This window comes from Moschus berezovskii, chromosome 10, assembly GCF_049115385.1.
Source record: "Moschus berezovskii isolate FMDL1 chromosome 10, NW_MosBer_1.0, whole genome shotgun sequence".
Lineage (NCBI taxonomy): Eukaryota > Metazoa > Chordata > Mammalia > Artiodactyla > Moschidae > Moschus > Moschus berezovskii.
The window spans coordinates 73,844,901-73,863,918 of record NC_142469.1 but is presented as its reverse complement, the minus strand read 5'-3'; positions in this window follow the sequence as shown (position 1 = coordinate 73,863,918).

The following is a 19,018-nucleotide window of genomic DNA, read 5'->3' as shown; positions in this document are numbered from 1 at the left end:
TATTCTTGCCTGGAGAATCCCATGGACGGAGAAGCCTGGTAGGCTACAGTCCACGGGGTCACAAAGAGTCGGACACGACTGAGCCACGGAACGGAAGGATACATTAAATTATTTTGGTCAATTTCCTGGGATTTTCTGAAAAGAAACTTCTTAAAGAAGGGTAAATATTAAATATGTTTTTTATAAGATATAGAAATAAAGAGGCTTTCATAATGATCCTTTCAGAGGAAAAACCGTAGCATTCAGTGAAATTTCAGATATCTGAGAAAATTTAAAAATTCTCTTATATTATTTGCCATAACACAAGCAGATATGGGGGTGCTACAAAAGATAGATTAGGAGGACATAGAAATTGGCTAAAATGATTTAGAACCCGGAGGTTGATTTCCTAGAGAAAGAGCTAAAAATATATACTCCTGTATTAAACAAAGTTCCAGAGATTATAAATACTATATTGTTATCATGTTTTTTCCTCAAGTTTAAAAACAATGCAGCCCTCTTCAATTTATTGAGACTGATAATCTAATCATATGCTACCGTCTCCATATAATTTCCTCTCTTTAACTGTCTTCAGCTATTTCTTTTTAAATTTCCTTCCTTACTTTGAATCAATCTTAATAGCAAATTAAGAAGATCTAGGATGTTGTTTCCCTAGTAGTTTAACAGAAAAATCAGATGACTAAAATCATCTATAGGTGATGTAAGAGCAAACCAAGACCTTTGTCTAATTAATAGCTGTGCAAACGTCAGCTCAAAAGTTTTGTTTGTGCCTCATTTCCCTCCACTGTAAAGTAAGGCAACTGAACTGAATGACATCTAACAAATTTATCAGATCTATATTCTACATTTTTGTACAAGTTAACTTTTAACTGTGGCTGATGAAAGGACATCCATGGGAATGTCTGCCTGTATGACAGCTATTGTTTGCTTTCCTTTTTAAATAATATGTAGTACTTTTGTAAACAAACATTACTACAGATTTTTTAAGCCAGTATTTTGTGATAATTGACATAACAGAATTAGCTCTATTATCTTTGGCAAATATCCATTAAATGTCTTCTAGAAATAATTCTCCATACACACATTTAAAATACCTAGCAGAGTATCCTCCTCCCTTCCTCCTTTTACACCCAGGGGAGACTGATTTCATTGGTCCTCCCAGTAACTAAATACCCATTCTTTTCAATTTTTTCCTTTCTTTCCCAACTTTATTTTACAAACTCTAACAAGTGACTTGACTGGGCCTCTCACACTATCTGACCAAACTCAGTGTGACTTGAACTCTGAAAAGAAAAACTTTGCATTTCCCTTTTGATCGTTTTAAGGGTATGTCAATCTCTGACTGTCACTCTCTTGTTCTAGCAAGAATAAGTCTGGCTGCCACTGCCAGGTCGTTATCAAATTTCTCTTGTTTTTTTGATAAGCGTTTGGGATTTCAACTAACTGAAGGCAGGTTCCCTGAGACTGGGGCTACAGCTGGATTCCCTGAATTATCTTCATCTGTCCCACATCTTTGTGCATCAGTGGAGCTAAAGCTTGACAGCTAGATTATAATGTTGCCTTTGTGTGACATGAAAAACCTTTGTCTGTCAAATGTAAATTTACTAGGCCTGGCATCCACAAGGTCATTCTGAGGAAAGAATGCTTTGGATTGGATCTATTTGAGTTTTGAAGCAGCAGTTGTTTATGCTTTTTTTTTGACCAGTAATTTAAGCCATTTCTTCAAAAGGAACTATTCTTTAGGTCCAGAAAAAATGACTCAGGCAATTTTCCTTCTATTGCTTGTCTTACTGATAAACTATAGCAAAGATCCTAGTTACATCATGCAATTTTTGAAGGATAATCCAGGACTTGGATTTTTTTTTTTAAATGCAGAGTATCTGTCACCATCCAGTACTGGATGAGTCTTCTCATCCAGGATGGTAACTAAAACAACTTCATCCCATCTAAGTGGCTATATTTAATGCTTCAACTAAAAGGGAGATCGGGGCACTCAGAAAAGAGACCTTTCCCTCTTATTCTCCCCTTGTTTCACACTCCAATTCTCTCACAACAACAAATGTGACTGCTGCCACTGTACTGCTAGACACTGCCTCCCACACTGCCCACCTGCTTTTCAAATTTTACCTTTCACCATATTAAAAGCACATTTAGAATCTAATTTCTCCCCAACCAATTGCAAAGAGTATGTTCTCCAAGGTACGAGTTATTTTAATGTATTCATTTCTTGGGCTTCCCTGATGGCTCAGTGGTAAAGAATCCACCTGCAACACAGAAGACAGAGTTCAATCCCTGAGTTGAGAAGATCTCCTGGAGATGGAAATGGCAACCCACTCCAGTATTTTCTTGCCTGGAAAATCCCATGGACAGAGGAGCCTGGTGGGCTACAGTCCATGGGGTCTCAAGAGTCGGACATGACTTAATGTCTAAAACTACACCACCATCCACTTGTTGGGTTGTAGTAAGTGAGATGAAGTAAAGTGAAGTGAAAGTTGCTCAGTCGTGTCTGACCCTTCACGATCTATGGACTGTCTAGCTCATGGAATTCTCTAGGCCAGAATACTGGAGTGGGTAACCTTTCCCTTTTCCAGGGGATCTTCCCAACCCAGGGATTGAACCCAGGTCTCCCACATTGCAGGTGGATTCTTTACCAACTGAGCCACAAGGGAATCCCTTGTGCAATAAGAAATTACCACAAATTTGGTGGATTAAAACAATAGGAATTTACTGTCTTCCAGTTCTGAAGGCCAGAAGTTCAAACTCAAAGTGTCAGCAGAACTTTATTCCCTTGGAAAGTTCTAGGAAAGTATCTTTCCTTGCTTTTTCCACCTAATGTGGCTCCAAACATTTTCTTGGATTATATACACATCACTCCAATCTTTGCCTCCACAGTAACCTTACCTTCTCTTACACTTAAAGTCAAGGTGAAGTCTCCCTCTGTCTCTGTCTTATAAGAACACTTGTGATAGTATTTAGAGCCCAGAGGACAAGCCACAGTAATATCCTTCTCTCACTATCCTTAATTTAGTCACATCTGCAAAGACTTTTCTTTCCAAAGTAACATCTATAAGTCTGAGAGATTAGGATTTCATACACTTCAATGATATCTGCCACAGAAGGCCTGGGCCATAAGTAATTTTACTTCTTTGGATCCTTGGAAGAAATGTTAACAGTTTATCTTGTTAAAGAGTTAATATCAAGTATCTCAATCTTCATTTGTATAATACTAACCTATATTGTTCTTTTAATTTTCCTTATCAACCTTGAATATTTGTTTTAAGATGGGGCTGCTGCTGTTGCTGCTAAGTCACTTCAGTCGTGTCCGACTCTGTGTGACCCCCTAGATGGAAGCCCACCAGGCTCCCCCGTCCCTGGGATTCTCCAAGCAAGAACACTGGAGTGGGTTGCCATTTCCTTCTCCAATGTGTGAAAGTGAAAAGTGAAAGTGAAGTCACTCAGTCGTGTCCGACCCTTAGCGACCCCATGGACTGCAGCCTACCAGGCTCCTCCATCCACGGGATTTTCTAGGCAAGAGTACTGGAATGGCTTGCCATTGCCTTCTCCACATGTCCCTAAATTATGTCAGAATGATTTCTTTACCTCCTTCAAATGTCTTCTCCATTTCTATCTATTCTATGAAAAATAATGTCTATTCTTTTGATTAATAAAATAGTTATTATATTAAAGGCTACCTTTAACTCTCTCTGTATTCCTTTTTATCACTTATTTCTTTATTCCCCATAATGTTCCAAGGTCTATGACAGCCACTGACTTTTAATCCCAAAGTTCCTTAGTTTTACCCAGGAATCCCAAAGGCTTTCATGAAAACATTCTTGTCTTACCAGTAATCTTCAAACTAGGGAGGTAGGTATGTAGAAAAGGATGCACAAGTCTCCGAGGACTGTAAAATATTCCCCACTAACATACCAAAATTTCAAGTACTTTTTGAAACATTCAATATATGCTCTAGAAGTTCTAACAGAGTACCTTCAATAGGGCATGAAGCCTGCCAGCATGTCAGTGAATAACTAAAGGTAGAATGGTATAGTTTAACATTTCAAGCTGAAGATCCTTTCATTCAAGGGAGGTGCCATAATCTACAGCCTGCTACAGGGAGTGGTTTCTTAAAAGGGAGAAAAGCTAAGCACTCAAAGGTCAGAAGAAAATACCTGGAGATCCAAAAATTAGTCCAAGGAATAGTAATCTGAGGAGGAGATCCCACTGACAAGGTAGCTGGAGAGGGAACGAGATGAAAGGAATCTTCCTGTAGAGAAACCAGGAATTATATTGTCAGAAACTTTTCTAAGCTTGTTTTTCTAATTATAAACTTACTGTAAGCATGTGGAAAAATTTGAAAAGTGCAGATATGCATTTTAAAAGACATAAAAATTATTCATAATTCCCATCACCCAAATAAAATCATAATTATTTTTTTTCTATAATTCCTTTTTATAAAAATACATTTATTGTAATAGTAAAGTTATTATATATATTATTTCATCTCATTTTGGTTTTTCCATTAATATTGCATGAAGATCATTTTCCAATTTTATGAGTATTCTTTGCAAACATTATTCCAATGAGTGCATAATACCTTATCACGTAACTTCACCTAAGTATTCCTCATTGTTGGACATTTGTTTTAGATTCTATGTTATCTTTTAAAAAATGCTTCAGCAAACATCTTAGTGAATAATTCTTTATATATATCATTGATTATTACTATAGTATAAGAACCTAGATGTAGAAATACTAGATCAAGAAAATTAACACTTTTAAGATTCCTGACACACAGTAAATAAAACCATACATATCAATGACTTAGTATAGTCCCTGACATAAAGTACTAATTAATGCTAATTTTTAATAACTTGCCATTCAAAAAATAGTATATTTATATTTGTATTCTTATTGTCATCCCCCTTTAACTAGAATTTTGTTAGAAAAATATCCTTACAAGAAACTCAATGTTATATGCCAGCCTGGATGGGAGAGGGGTTGAGGGGAGAAGGGATACATGCATATGTCTGGCTGAGGCCCTTCACTGTTCACCTGAAACTATCATAACATTGTTAATCAGCTACACTCCAATATGAAATAAAAAGTTTAAAGTTTGAAAAAAATATCTCTGAAACTCCTTTGACACTTGAGGGTAGATCCCAAGTTCTGATCACCCAACAACACCAACTACCTACCTATTCAGGTTCTGTATTAGTTTCAGGTGTGGCACGTGCAATTTCTCATCTCTCTGAACTGAACATTCAGAAATGTTCCAAAGTTCAGGCAACCCCTCTTTAAACCACATCCATCAGTGCCATGCTGTGTGTGAAAGTGTAAGTCTTAGTTGCTCAGTATGTCCAACTCTTCGGGATCCCATGGACTGTATCCTGCCAGGCTCCTCTGTCCATGGGATTCTCTAGGCAAGAATACCAGAGTGGGTTGTGTTCCCATCTCCAGGGGATCTTCCCAATTCAGGGATAGAACCGGGGTCTCCCACATTGCAAGCAGATATTTTACCATCTGAGCCACCTGGGAAGCCCATGGCACACAGAGTGCCATGCTGTGTGTATTTTACATTTTCTGAAATTTGAGGATAAGGTAAACTGACCTGATACCCAGAACTGAACAGATGTCACATATATTCACATCCAAATGAGAAACGTTCTACGTGGTTGGTATCCTTCAATGAATAAATCTCTACTTTATCCAAACCTTGCCAATAAGAAATTACCAATGTTATTTTTCTATTCCATAAGGCACTCAGCATACTGTTACTGTGAGTATTTGCTTCTTTCTCCCCTATTTTGAAAGGCATTTTTGGTTTAATGCATAGAGTTGTATTATAGTTGCTTTGCACTTGAACATAGGAATGATTTATAAAGGTTTCTTACAAGTGTGTGCTATGCAATCTGAAAGGGCTGACCTTTTGTCACTCTTAAAATTGGGAGGGGATTAGCTCATTAAAAGGCAGTATCATATCCCTTATTCAGCTGTCATGAAGTTCAACTTGAAATACAATATATTTTAAGCCTAAGCATATATTCTCTCAAAGTATGAGTATAGTGTCATACTTCATACTATTATAATAGTTCAATATGCTTTGTGTAATTCTATAAAATTCCACCCTAATGTTTCTTAATAATAGCAACAAATCAGCTGTACTACAAGAAAAATCATGTTGTCTTCCTTAAAGGTTCATCATGAATTTCTCTTGCTTTATTACTAAGTCTATATATGGCTATTATCCAAGTCTCTTAGCACCACTATTCCAAGTGAATTTTACTGTATAACATCATGAGCTACACACATAACATCGATTAGAATAGTCAATTCACTCCTGAGGTCAGGAGTGGGGTTTCTTCCCATTAGGACATAATTCTCTACAGCTTGAGCCACGTGTTCAGCATCAGATTCATATTTTAGTTTGTGACAACTGAAATACTGCAAATGGTGAGTACTCAAGATAGAGTTGCTGTTGTTGTTCAGTTGCTAGGTTGTGTCCAACTCTTTGAGATACCATGGATTGTGTCACACCAGGCTCCGTGGGGTTCTCTAGGCAAGAGTCCTGGAGTGGGTTGTCACTTCCTTCTCCAGGGGAATCTTCCCAGGCCAGGGATCGAATCCACATCTCCTGCATTGGCAGGTGGATTCTCTACCACTGAGCCACCAGGGAAGCCCCAAGATAAATTAGGTAAAGACAAATATTAACCTGTGATCCCAACACACATGGTCTGAGAACTTTCTTGAGGCAAAAAAAAAAAAAACACACACACACATCCTATTCATCACTATAAGTGCTTATCATAGGACACATAGTAGAGATGGTTTTTGTAAAAGAAAGGGAAAGAGAGAAGAAATTAAGGAAAAAGGAGGGAAGGAAGGGATGGAGGGAAGAAGGAAGGGGGATTGAAGTAATATACCACAGGCAACAATTTATTGTACTTAAGTCCCCTACTCATATGTTTCTGGCCAATCGGCCCTCAAACGTCGGTGCCATCATTTATGCTGCTTATGATCACTATCATACTTGACCCTGTCATAGTCACCTGGATTTGTTTTCTTTTATTGCTGATTTTGACTTTGTGATACAATCTTGCTAGTTGTTTGTTGGAGTTATGACCAACCTTGATAATATATTAAAAAGCAGAGACATTACTTTGCCAACAAAGGTCCGTCTAGTCAAGGCTATGGTTTTTCCCATGGTCATGTATGGATGTGAGAGTTGGACTGTGAAGAAAGCTGATCGCCGAAGAATTGGTGCTTTTGAACTGTGGTGCTGGAGAAGACTCTTGAGAATCCCTTGGACTGCAAGGAGATCCAACCAGTCCACTCTGAAGGAGATCAATCCTGGGTGTTCATTGGAAGGACTGATGCTAATGCTGAAACTGCAATACTTTGGCCACCTCATGCGACGAGTTGACTCACTGGAAAAGACTCTGATGCTGGGAAAGGTTGGGGGCGGGAGGAGAAGGGGACGACAGAGAATGAGATGGCTGGATGGCATCACCGACTCTGTGGACATGAGTTTGAATGAACTCCGGGAGTTGGTGATGGACAGGGAGGCCTGGCGTGCTGTGATTCATGGGGTCGCAGAGAGTCAGACACTACTGAGCGACTGAACTGAACTGAACTGAACTCCAGGCACAATCACTCTGCTGGTCTGCTGTTCAAATGGATTGCTTTATTTTGTTTTTCCAGGATCTTCTCTGTGCGTCAACGGTTTGGTTTGGAATTTTCTAAACAGGACCTTGGTTAAATTTGCTATTCAAGCAAGAAGAGCCAAATTTTCTTATGCTGAATATTAATCTCACAAAAATTCTGACTAGTCCAGCTATCACAAGAGAATATACCCAGATTTTCTCAGAACTCCATTTTTAGCATTTCTGAAAGTAATTAGAAATATCTTTATGACTATGTGGTAAGCACCCAATAAAACTCAGAAAGTATTCTTACGTACAATTTAAGAAGGACTTTTAGATACGCACAAAGAATAATTAGCATGAAGATAATCTATAATAAAGGACAACCAAATGCACAAACTCAAACTTTCTGGTTTCTCTCTTTCTCTCTCCCTATTACATATTTAACAGTTTTTTAACTATCTAGTTTCCCCTCTAATTTATTTTGAAACTTTTTCATTCATATTTTTTATTTCCGAAGAGCTATGACACAAATCCGAAGTTTCTCCATATCTTTAAGGGCACATAAAACCAGGGAATTTGAGGGTCAAAATACTTCAAAGGAATTCCAGAAAAACATCTACTTCTGCTTCACTGACTATGCTAAAGACTTTAGCTGTGTGGATTACAACAAACTGTGGAAAATTCTTAAAGAGATGAGAATGCCAGACCACCTTACCTGTCTCCTGAGAAACCTGTAAACAAGGTAAGAAACAGCAGTTAGAAGCTGACTTGGAACAATCAACTAGTTCCAAATTGGGAAAGGAATACATCAGGCTGTATACTGTCACTTTGCTTATTTAACTTCTATGCAGAGTACACTATGAGAAATGCCAGACCGGATGTATCACAAGCTGGAATTGAGATTGCCAGAAGAAATATCAATAATCTCAGATGTGTAGATGATACTACTCTAACAGCAGAAAGCGAAGAGGAACTAAAGAGCCTCTTGATCAGAGTGAAAGAGGAGAGTGAAAAAGCTGGCTTAAAATTCAACATTCAAAAAACTAAGATGATGGCATCCAGTCCCATCACTTCATGGCAAATAGATGGGAAAAAAGTGAAAACAGATACATTTTAATTTCTTGGGCTCCAAAATCACTTTGGATGGTGACCTCAGGCACTGCAGAAATAAAGATGCTTCCTTCTTGGGAGGAAAGCTATGATGAACCTAGACGGAATATTAGACAGAGGTATCACTTTGCCGACAAAGGTCCGTATAGTCAAAGCTGTGGCTTTTCCAGTAGTTATGTACAGATGTGAGAGGTGGGCCATAATAAAGAAGGCCGAGTACGGAAGAACTGATGCTTTTGAATTGTGCTGAAGAAGGTTCCTGAAGCTTTTTTGGACAGCAAGGAGTTCAAATCAGTCAATCCTAGAGGAAATCAACCCTGAATATTAATTGGAAGGACTGATGCTGAAGCTGAAGCTCTGATACTTTGGCCATGTGATGCAAAGAGCCGACTCACTGGAAAAGACCCTGAGGCTGGAAAAGATTGAAGGCAAGAGGAGAAGAGGGTGGCAGAGGATGAAATGGTTAGACAGCATCACTGGCTTAATGGACATTAATTTGAGCCAACTCCAGGAGATAGTGAAGGACAGAGGAGCCTGGCATGCTGTAGTCCATAGGGTCACAGAGTCTGACACAACTTAGTAACTGAACAACAACAATATGTGATTCCACCTTCAGTATATTTGATTTCAGAGCAAATTTAAGATTTTGGAAAAGTGACATGGCCCAAAAAAGGTAGCTTTATTCTTCCAGATAGATTACAAAAGAGTGAAGGAAGCAACGAGGCAAGGAGACCAACTGAAATGTGTAGTCAATCGTGTGCATGCTAAATTGCTTCAGTCATGTCTGACTATGCAGCCCTATAAACTGCTGCCCGCCAGGTTCTCCAGCCAAGAATACTGGAGTGGGTTGCCATGCCCTTCTCCAGGGTATTTTCCCAACCCAGTGATCTAACCCACATCTCTTATGTCTCCTGCATTGGCAGGTGGGTTCTTTACCACTAGTGTCACCTGGGAAGCCCTGAGTAGGGGTAGCAGTTTAGTCCCTAAGTTGGGTCCGACTCTTTGAGACACCATGGACGGTAGACCGCCAGGCTCCTCTCTCTAGGATTTTCCAAGCAGGAATACTGGAGTGGGTTTCCATTTCCTTTTCCAGAGGATCTTCCCCACCCAGGGATCGAACCTGGGTCTCCTGCATTGCAGGCGAATTCTTCACCAACTGAGCTACCAGGGAAGTCACAAGACCAATTTATATTTTATTCTTCAAGTTTTTCTTTATTTTCTAATTCTTAAGAAATGAAGACATATTTTAAAAAGTTAAAATAATGACTCAGAGTTAGCACTGATAGGGAATGCAAGAATGAAAAAGGAATCACACTACGGTCAGGACCTCTTCTCACAAATTGGATTAGAGGACATCACAGCTCTGTGGATGTTCTGAAGGCCAAGAGTTCAACCAGTTCTGCTAAATTTATTAAGAGAATGGAAATTCTCTCAATCAGTCTTGTCTTTGTCCCTTACTGTGAACAACTGTGGAAGTAAGAACACAACCACATATTCACTAAGGAGACCTTGACTTCAGTTCAGTTCAATAGCTCAGTCGTGTCCGACTCTCCGTGACCCCATGAATCACAGCACGCCAGGCCTCCCTGTCCATCACCAACTCCCGGAGTTCACTCAAACCCATGTCCACAGAGTCGGTGATGCCATCCAGCCATCTCATTCTCTGTCGTCCCCTTCTCCTCCCGCCCCCAACCTTTCCCAGCATCAGAGTCTTTTCCAGTGAGTCAACTCGTCGCATGAGGTGGCCAAGTATTGCAGTTTCAGCTTTAGCATCAGTCCCTCCAATGAACACCCAGGATTGATCTCCTTTAGAATGGACTGGTTGGATCTCCTTGCAGTATAAGGGACTCTCAAGAGTCTTCTCCAACACCACAGTTCAAAAGCATCGATTCTTCGGCGATCAGCCTTCTTCACAGTCCAACTCTCACATCCATACATGACCACGGCAAAAACCATTGCCTTGACTAGATGGACCTTGGTTGGCAAAGTAGACCTTGACTTAGGAAGTATTATATTTTATGGAACTTTTCTTTTAATTGCAGAGATTTTCTATTTATTGAAAGACATTTGCACTGACTTCGAATGAAATAAATAATCAATTTAACGTCTCTGAAATTCTTAACTACCTATATGCAGGTCCTGTATATCTAGGAAAACCCAATTCACACACTCCTGTTTTAGGAAGTGAAGTCTTTTGGAAATATCCCAGCCTTGGTGGCACTGCTTTGTCCTGTGATTTTCCACATGTTCACCAAATATAAAACACATGTGGACTGCAGTGTGACCATCTCCTGAGCAGGCCTGAGACTCTTTCCCCAACACCTTGGGTACCTGAAGTTTAACTAGCCTCCTGGAAAATATTTCTCATCAATTATCTACTTGGAAAAATTATTAACCATGTTCTTTAATATTTACTGAGATTTGTATTATAAACTGTATACCAATGTTCTTTTTGAGATTGATTTCAAATGTCATGAAAGATATTTAAATGAAACATAATTCAGTTCAGTTCAGTTCAGTCACTCAGTCGTGTCCAAAACATAATTAGAAGAGGCAAAATGAGAAAAAAATAAAAGAAATATTCTAGCCTTCCCTGGGCCCAAAATGTTATTCCTGCTACCATTTTTCACCAGTTCTCTCTCATAACATTTCATCTTTGGCATCCAGTTCAGTACTTTCTCTGCACTCCTCTACTGCCCAAGGCTATATTGAGCTTTTATCACTCTCTTTAAAATAGATATTGACCTGCTGTTTACAACAGTACTGTTAAGTAACACAATTAAGTATTTGTATTCTCTCCTCTCTCCAGTCTTCATTGCCACCAAATAAAACTTCATACACAGTGTTTCTCATATTTAAGAGTTAAACTGGAAACCCTGAATCAGCTAGAAAGCAATCCAGCTCAGGGCATAAATTTTCCTTGGTGCTTTTAGTTTATTTATTAACCTGGGGAAGTCCCTCTTCTTGAGAGATTCTAAGGATTAAAAAAAAAAATTAAATACTGTCTTAAATTCTTCCAATGTCAATATTAAATTTTACACTATATCCATTCTGTTCCGTCGCTCAGTCGTGTCCGACTCTATGCGACCCCGTGGACTGTAGCCTACCAGGCTTCTCCGTCCATGGGCTTCTCCAAGCAAGAATACTGGAGTGGGTTACCGTTTCCTTCTCCAGGGGATCTTCCCGACCCAGGGATAGAACCCGGGTCTCTCACATTGGAGGCAGACGCTTTAACCTCTGAGCCATATATGTATATAATGATCTGTTAGAATGGCTATTATTAAAAAGATAGATGATAAATACTGGTAAGGACATAGAGAAAAGGAAATCCTTGTCCCCTTTGATGGGAATGTAAATTGGCATAGCCACTGTGGAAAATGGTACAGAGTTGCCTCAAAAAATTAAAAGTAGAACTATCATATGATCCAGCAATTTCACTTCTGGGTATATCCAAACACAAAGAAATCACTATCTCCAAGAGATATATGCATTCCTATGTTCACTGAAGCCTTATTTACAATAGTCAAGGAAACAACCTAAGTAACTATGGATAGATGAATGGATAAAGAAAATGCAGTAATTACAGCTGACCTTTGAACAACATAGGTTTCAACTGTGCAGGGCCATGTATATGCAAATTTTTTCAATAAATACATATTACATTACTACACAATCCACAACTGGTTGAATTCAAAGATACAGTAATAGGGACACACAGTGCTAAGTGCCTGGAAAATCAGCATCCTTAACCCCTAGCTTGTTCAAGGCTCAACTTTATATAAACTGAATATTAATCAGTCAAAGAAAAAAATCCCACCATTTACAACAACATAGATGGAACTTATGGGCGTTATGCTTAGTTCCAGAAGTCAGAGATAGACAAATATAGTATGAGCTCACTTACATGTGGAATCTTAAAAAAAAAAAAAAAAAAAATTGGTAGTTGCAAGAGTTGAAAATGAAGGTGAAAGTGAAGGTAGACAAAGGATAAAAATTTCCAGTTATCAGTGAATAAGTTCTGGTGATCTAATGTACAGCATGGTGACTATAGTTAACAATGCCATATTATACACTTGAAAGTTACTCAGAGAGTATCTTTAAACTTCTCATCACACACACAATAAAAGGTAACTATGTGAGATGAATTATCATGCTGTACACCTTAAACTTATACAGTTATACATCAATTATTTCTCAGTACAGCTAGAAAAAATTTCACATTATACCTACATTATGAATTTAGAACCATTAATGCTAGTCTAGAATATAACATTCAGAATTACTATTTAAATTAATGAAAGACAAACTAATACCATGAAAAGAAACAGAATCTGGGAGGCCAATTTTGTCATTTTGATTACATGGATTTACTAAAATCAATAATTCTCTGAATTATTAAGGATGTAGAAGCAGCAAATACAACTCATCTCCTTTTTTTTCTTAAACCAAATGACCAAAGAGTCTGTAACATTTAGAAAACTAAGTAATTACTTTCATGGTATCAGAGTGGGTTTTGATTGATTTGATTTGTTTTTATCCTTCCAAGAGAAATCCTTTTGCTTAACAAAAATCCTTAAAATGTCACCTGAATTCTCACAGACAAGACAATAGCCACCTCTGACTTTTCAACTTTTAAACTGAGTGAACACTTGAAGGTCTTACTTGACCTCTCAGCCACTTTTGACACGGTAACTATTTCTTCTACCTTGAAATTATTTCCTCCATCATCTTCCAAGATTCTTCTATCTTGGATTTATTGTTCTATGGTACTCTTTCTTAGCTTCCCTTAAGTTTCATTGTCCTCCTCTTCCCTGTAAATACAGTTTTTACCCAAATTTTCTTCATTTATACACTTCTGATTCCTATTAACCCTTTGTCATGAAACATCTTAACCAATCTTGTGATTTCAACTACCATCTGTTCAGCAATGAGTTTCAAATCTATATTTGTCTCTCAGATCTCTATCCTAAGCTCCAACTCAAATATCCATATGTTTATTATACATCATTCATCTCTAAAGCAATAGATCCCCAACTGAACTCACGATTTTTCCCTTATATACCCATTCTGTCAAAATCCTCTGAGGTGGATCATTACCTATTAGGAAGAGCCAGAAACTGCACAATCAACTTTAACCATTCTATCGTTTCCATCCACTATTTAATTTCTCATCCTGTCCTGATGATCTAACCTCCTTAATAGCTCTTTCACCAACCCCATTCTCTCAGTTCCTACCACTGCTACTTTGGCTCAGACACTCGTTACCTCTTACTTGCAATCCCCAACAGCCTCTTAAGTCTCCCAAGTTTATTCTGAAACTTTTCTATCCCCATTTCATACTGATCCAAAGTTGTTACTCTTAACTGAGCAACTAAAAGTCTATATAAATGTTAGGGAAGGAGTAGGGTGAAAGAAGAGACTCTTCTTTAGTTAAACAAATCACATTACTGATAAAGTAATTTGGAAAATTTTATTGGAGAGTAATAAATTTTATGTTGAACTTAAGATCTTTTAAAGAAAGCTACATTATTTCTATGTATATTGAAAAAGAGTGTGCATTTTAAAAAGAAAGAAAGGAAAAAACTATATTGCATAAGATTCTTTAGTGGGTCCATATTATTTTTAGAATAAAGAGCCATTTGTTTAGCATGTTTTATAAGGCACTCAATGATATGGCTCCTGTTGATCTCCCCCAGCTTCTCATCAATGATCACTAAACATAACACTGCACAGAGCTACAGATGATAAAAGGTTATTTTATGTCTTAATATCTTTGCACATGATATTTTCTCTATTTGAAATATTCATCATATAGGCATGCACACACATACACACATATTTCCTTCTGGCTGTATCTTCTTTTCTTCAAGAAACCCATCAAGTAAAACTGCCTTTAGAACATCTTTGACAACAAAATAAATTATTTCCAGCATTAAAAAAAAATGCCTCTCTCTGCTCATAACTTTAAATATTGTGCGAATTCCTCTGTTATATTACTCATCACACTAGAATGAAATGCTTGCTTTCTTTATCTATATTGCCTTCTATACAGTGAGCTCCTTGAGAACAAAGATTACATTTTTCATCCCTATATCCCCAATATCTAACCTACTATTTAATAAGTGTTTTCTGAAACCACTGAGACTTTTTTAGTGTCCTGGTAAAAAAGAAACAGTAAACAAATATCTTAACAGATTTGTTTTGAATAATTCATATTTGCAACCCTTTAGCTTATAATGTAATACTTAATATTAAGAGAATAATCACTAAATAACTAATCACATTCTACATATTATGTAACAGAGAAACTGAAGTCTAAAGTACTCAATGAAAGTCATTAAAGATAAAATAAGACATAAAATTCCATATTTTTTAATTCTGAAAAACTAAAAGCTAGCCAGTTAGTCAAATAAATTAGGTTTAGTTCATTCGGTGATTTTCTCTTTAATTGGCTTTAAAACTCAAATTTATAAGCCTATTAACAAAAGAAGACGAATTGCTTCTAGTAGACAGAACATAAGGAAATTTGGTGACTGCAAACTAGCCTGAATAAATTGTATTGCAAATCATTTTTAGAGAAAAGTAGCCCATTTAAGGAAGATAGACTTGCTATTATTAGCTAAAATGATCCATTAATGTCTTTATTATTATTTGTATTAATTATTATGCAACCAACTAGTTAGACAGGTCAGCTCTGATTTGTTCCAATTGAACATACAATTAACAGTTGAACATAAATTGAACAGAAAATTAACAGTTAAATTTGAGGAATCACAATAATGACGTACTCATGACCACTGTGAAAATATGTTTAAAACATCTGACTGCCTGCAAAGCTGTTTATCATCTTAAGCTAAAGAATTGCACAGGGAGTTGAAGAAATGAAAACAGCTTTTGTTTACAGCTCACCTGGCCTGTTACACAATTACTATACACACAGTGTGTAATGAGAATCCAGGATAAGACAACAGCTTTACTGCCACCAACACAATCAGAGAAAAGAGTCATCTCCAAGGTCTCACAATGCTCCCTGACCGCGGCCAACACCTGGACATTCAGGCCACTGGTACCCAATATGCTATAAATCAGGGCACAGAGCATAGAACCTTTAGTGTATCATTCAAGATCAACTCTGCTAACTGGTGGTATCCCTGACTTATTTTCTTCATTGTTTAACACTCTAATTATCCACTTGAATTATTTATTCTTCCATTCACTTATTCTTTCACAAAAAATGTATTAAGTTCTCACCTTGCACAGGCTCTGTGTATCATGCACAGTACATGGAGGATTCAAGATGAGGAAAACAAGCAAGGTTCCTGCCTTTATGTAAGATTTTATATTCTATCTGAGGAAACAAGCATACTCACTTAAATACATATAATTCTTAACAAGTATCACAAGGAAAAAATACATAGGATAATGAAGATATCTTATGAAGAAGTGAGAGAAGGATCTCTTTTAATTCCTCTTAGTCTTTTTTACTTCTCTGCTCAGAAATTGTCTAGTAGCTGTCCACTGACCAAAGCTTTCACACCTGAAACATGAAGATGTTTGAGAAATATTTTCAAGTGGCAGGGATATTCCTAAGATGTATCTAAATATTTTTTTAATATTTTAAGTACATGCCTTTAAATTCCATATATATTTCCAGGTTGTGCAATTTCTTAGAGTAATAATTATCATAAGCTTATTGTCCATTTTGTAAATGTAAGAAAGAGATCTTTGGTCAGTGACTGGCCTTATAGGAGCTTTTGGGCCTATTCCAAATACCAAAGTTTTGATGGAGTTGTCCAGAAATTAAGCTCAATGTGAAAAGTTAGCTAAGAATCTCTTCCATTAGAGTTGACAGGAGAGAAAAGAAAAATAGTTTTTAAAAAATCTCATGGCTATCCTGAAGGATAATAATAAAGTTATCTTGTGAGAGACACTTCATTACTGTGCATTAAAAATGGCCCAGCACTCACACTATCACACTTCTATGCCAAGGTAAGATTCAGCCATACCAGGATGGTATTTAAAGCATCAGAAACTGTAAATCAATGTCCACTGTTCAAAAACCTGAGCCTGACTGGTTTTGCATATGCAACAAATTCTGTAAAAACTATTAATTTGATAAATTTCAGTTCCACCTTTTCAGAGTTAGTGTTACATAAACTGTCAATCATAGTCAGGTTGAAGAGAGGATGGATATACTCAGGGGAACCTATCTTTTCAGTCTGCCCCGCATCATCTTTTTTGTTTGTATTTATTTTTTTTTTAATTTATTATTATTTTTTTTATTGGAGGCTAATTATTTTACAATATTATATTGGTTGGTTTTGCCATACATTGACATGAATCGGCCCCGGGTGTACATGAGTTCCCCCTCCTGAACCCCACTCCCACCTCCCTCCTCCCTTTATCCTCCCTCTGGGTCATCCCCGCACACCAGCCCCGAGCATCCTGTAACATGCATCGACCCTGAACTGGTGATTCGTTTCACATATGACAACATACATGTTTGAATGCCATTCTTCCAAATCATCCCACCCTCACCCTCTCCCACAGAGTCCCAAAGACTGTTCTATACATCTGTGTCTCTTTTGCTGTCTCGTATACAGGGTTATCATTTGCATCTTTCTAAATTCCATATATATGCGTTAGTATACTGTATTGGTGTTTTTCTTTCTGGCTTACTTCACTCTGTATAATAGGCTCCAGTTTCGAGCTGACAAAGTCAAGGGAAAAGTAAGGAAAGCTGCAGAGTTTACGAATCTCTCAGGTTAGGGTTTTACTGCTTAAGTACAGATGCGCCCTTGGCTATAAAATCCCCCTTTCATCAAAAAGAATACATTTGAATCAGTTCTAATGAGGTGGATGAAATTGGAGTCAATTATACAGAGTGAAGTAAGCCAGAAAGAAAAACACCAATACAGTATACTAACGCATATATATGGAATTTAGAAAGATGGTAACCTTAACCCTGTATACGAGACAGCAAAAGAGACATAGGTGTATAGAACAGTCTTTGGGACTCTGTGGGAGAGGGTGAGGGTGGGATGATTTGGGAGGATGGCACTGAAGCATGTATATTATCATATGTGAAACGAATCACCAGTCCAGGTTCGACGCATGATACAGGATGCTCGGGGCTAGTGCACAGGGATGACCCGGAGGGAGGATATGGGGAGGAAGGAGGTAGGAGGAGGGTTCAAGAAGGGGAACACATGTACACTTGGGGCGGATTCATGTCAATGTATGGCAAAACCAACCAATATAATATTGTAAAGTAATTAGCCTCCAATAAAAAAATAAAAGTAAAATTAACAAAAAAAAAAAGATCCCCCTTTCACTAACACAAAGTCCACTCTACATTTCCTAGCACCAAGGAATGATTTTACCACTGAGGGCAAAGATCAATAACATGTTCTAATTCAGGACACAAAGAATTTTCCTGGGGGACCAAAGATTATGATATTACTTCCAGGTAACAGGGCTTTTCCCAATTTTTTTGAAAATTTTAGACTTGAGAATACCACTTCATAGGAAAGTAGGAAAGGCAAAGAAAAACAGAGCAGCCCTTAGTCAAAAAGATCTTAGAAGTCAGGAGTCCCCTCTCAAGAGGCACAAGTTCCTGGAGCTCTTGTCATGCCTGCCTCTGCCCAACCCTGTCTGACCTACTTGACTTTGAGCCAGTTCAAGTCTTTCAGATCGAACCACCTGCTTAGTGCCTCCCCAGGACCTTGATTAGGCTGATTGCAGCTTCCCAGTAGCCTGCAACAGGCCTGACCAGCCAAAACTGGGACGCTGCAGGCTGATCCAATGCTCCCTCCTGACTGGTGCGGCTTCTCACCTACCAGAAGATGTCATAGCCATGGGCACAAGCTATTTCTAGCTTTGAAAACCATAAACACATACACAGTCACTGCTTTATGCAGAACTTTACCCTGGGCATTCATACTTTATACTCTTTTGGATCAGCTCAAAACTTCTGAAAGAGCTCCCAGTTTGTGTTTTGTACTTGTTCTTTTCTGCTGCGTCTCACCAAATTATATCATTGTTATTTATTCATATTTCCCAACTCGGGGTGAAGGTTTTCTGCCTATTTAGATATCCTAAAAAGTATTAATTACCTGTATACATCCTGTTTAACACAATGGTAGGTACCACAATAGCATCACTAGTTCGCTCAAAGAGTTTTGAGACTGTTACTTTGATCACCATATGAGAGTTAATATTGTGATTTGGAGATGACAATGATAAAAATGCAATATATTTAGCAG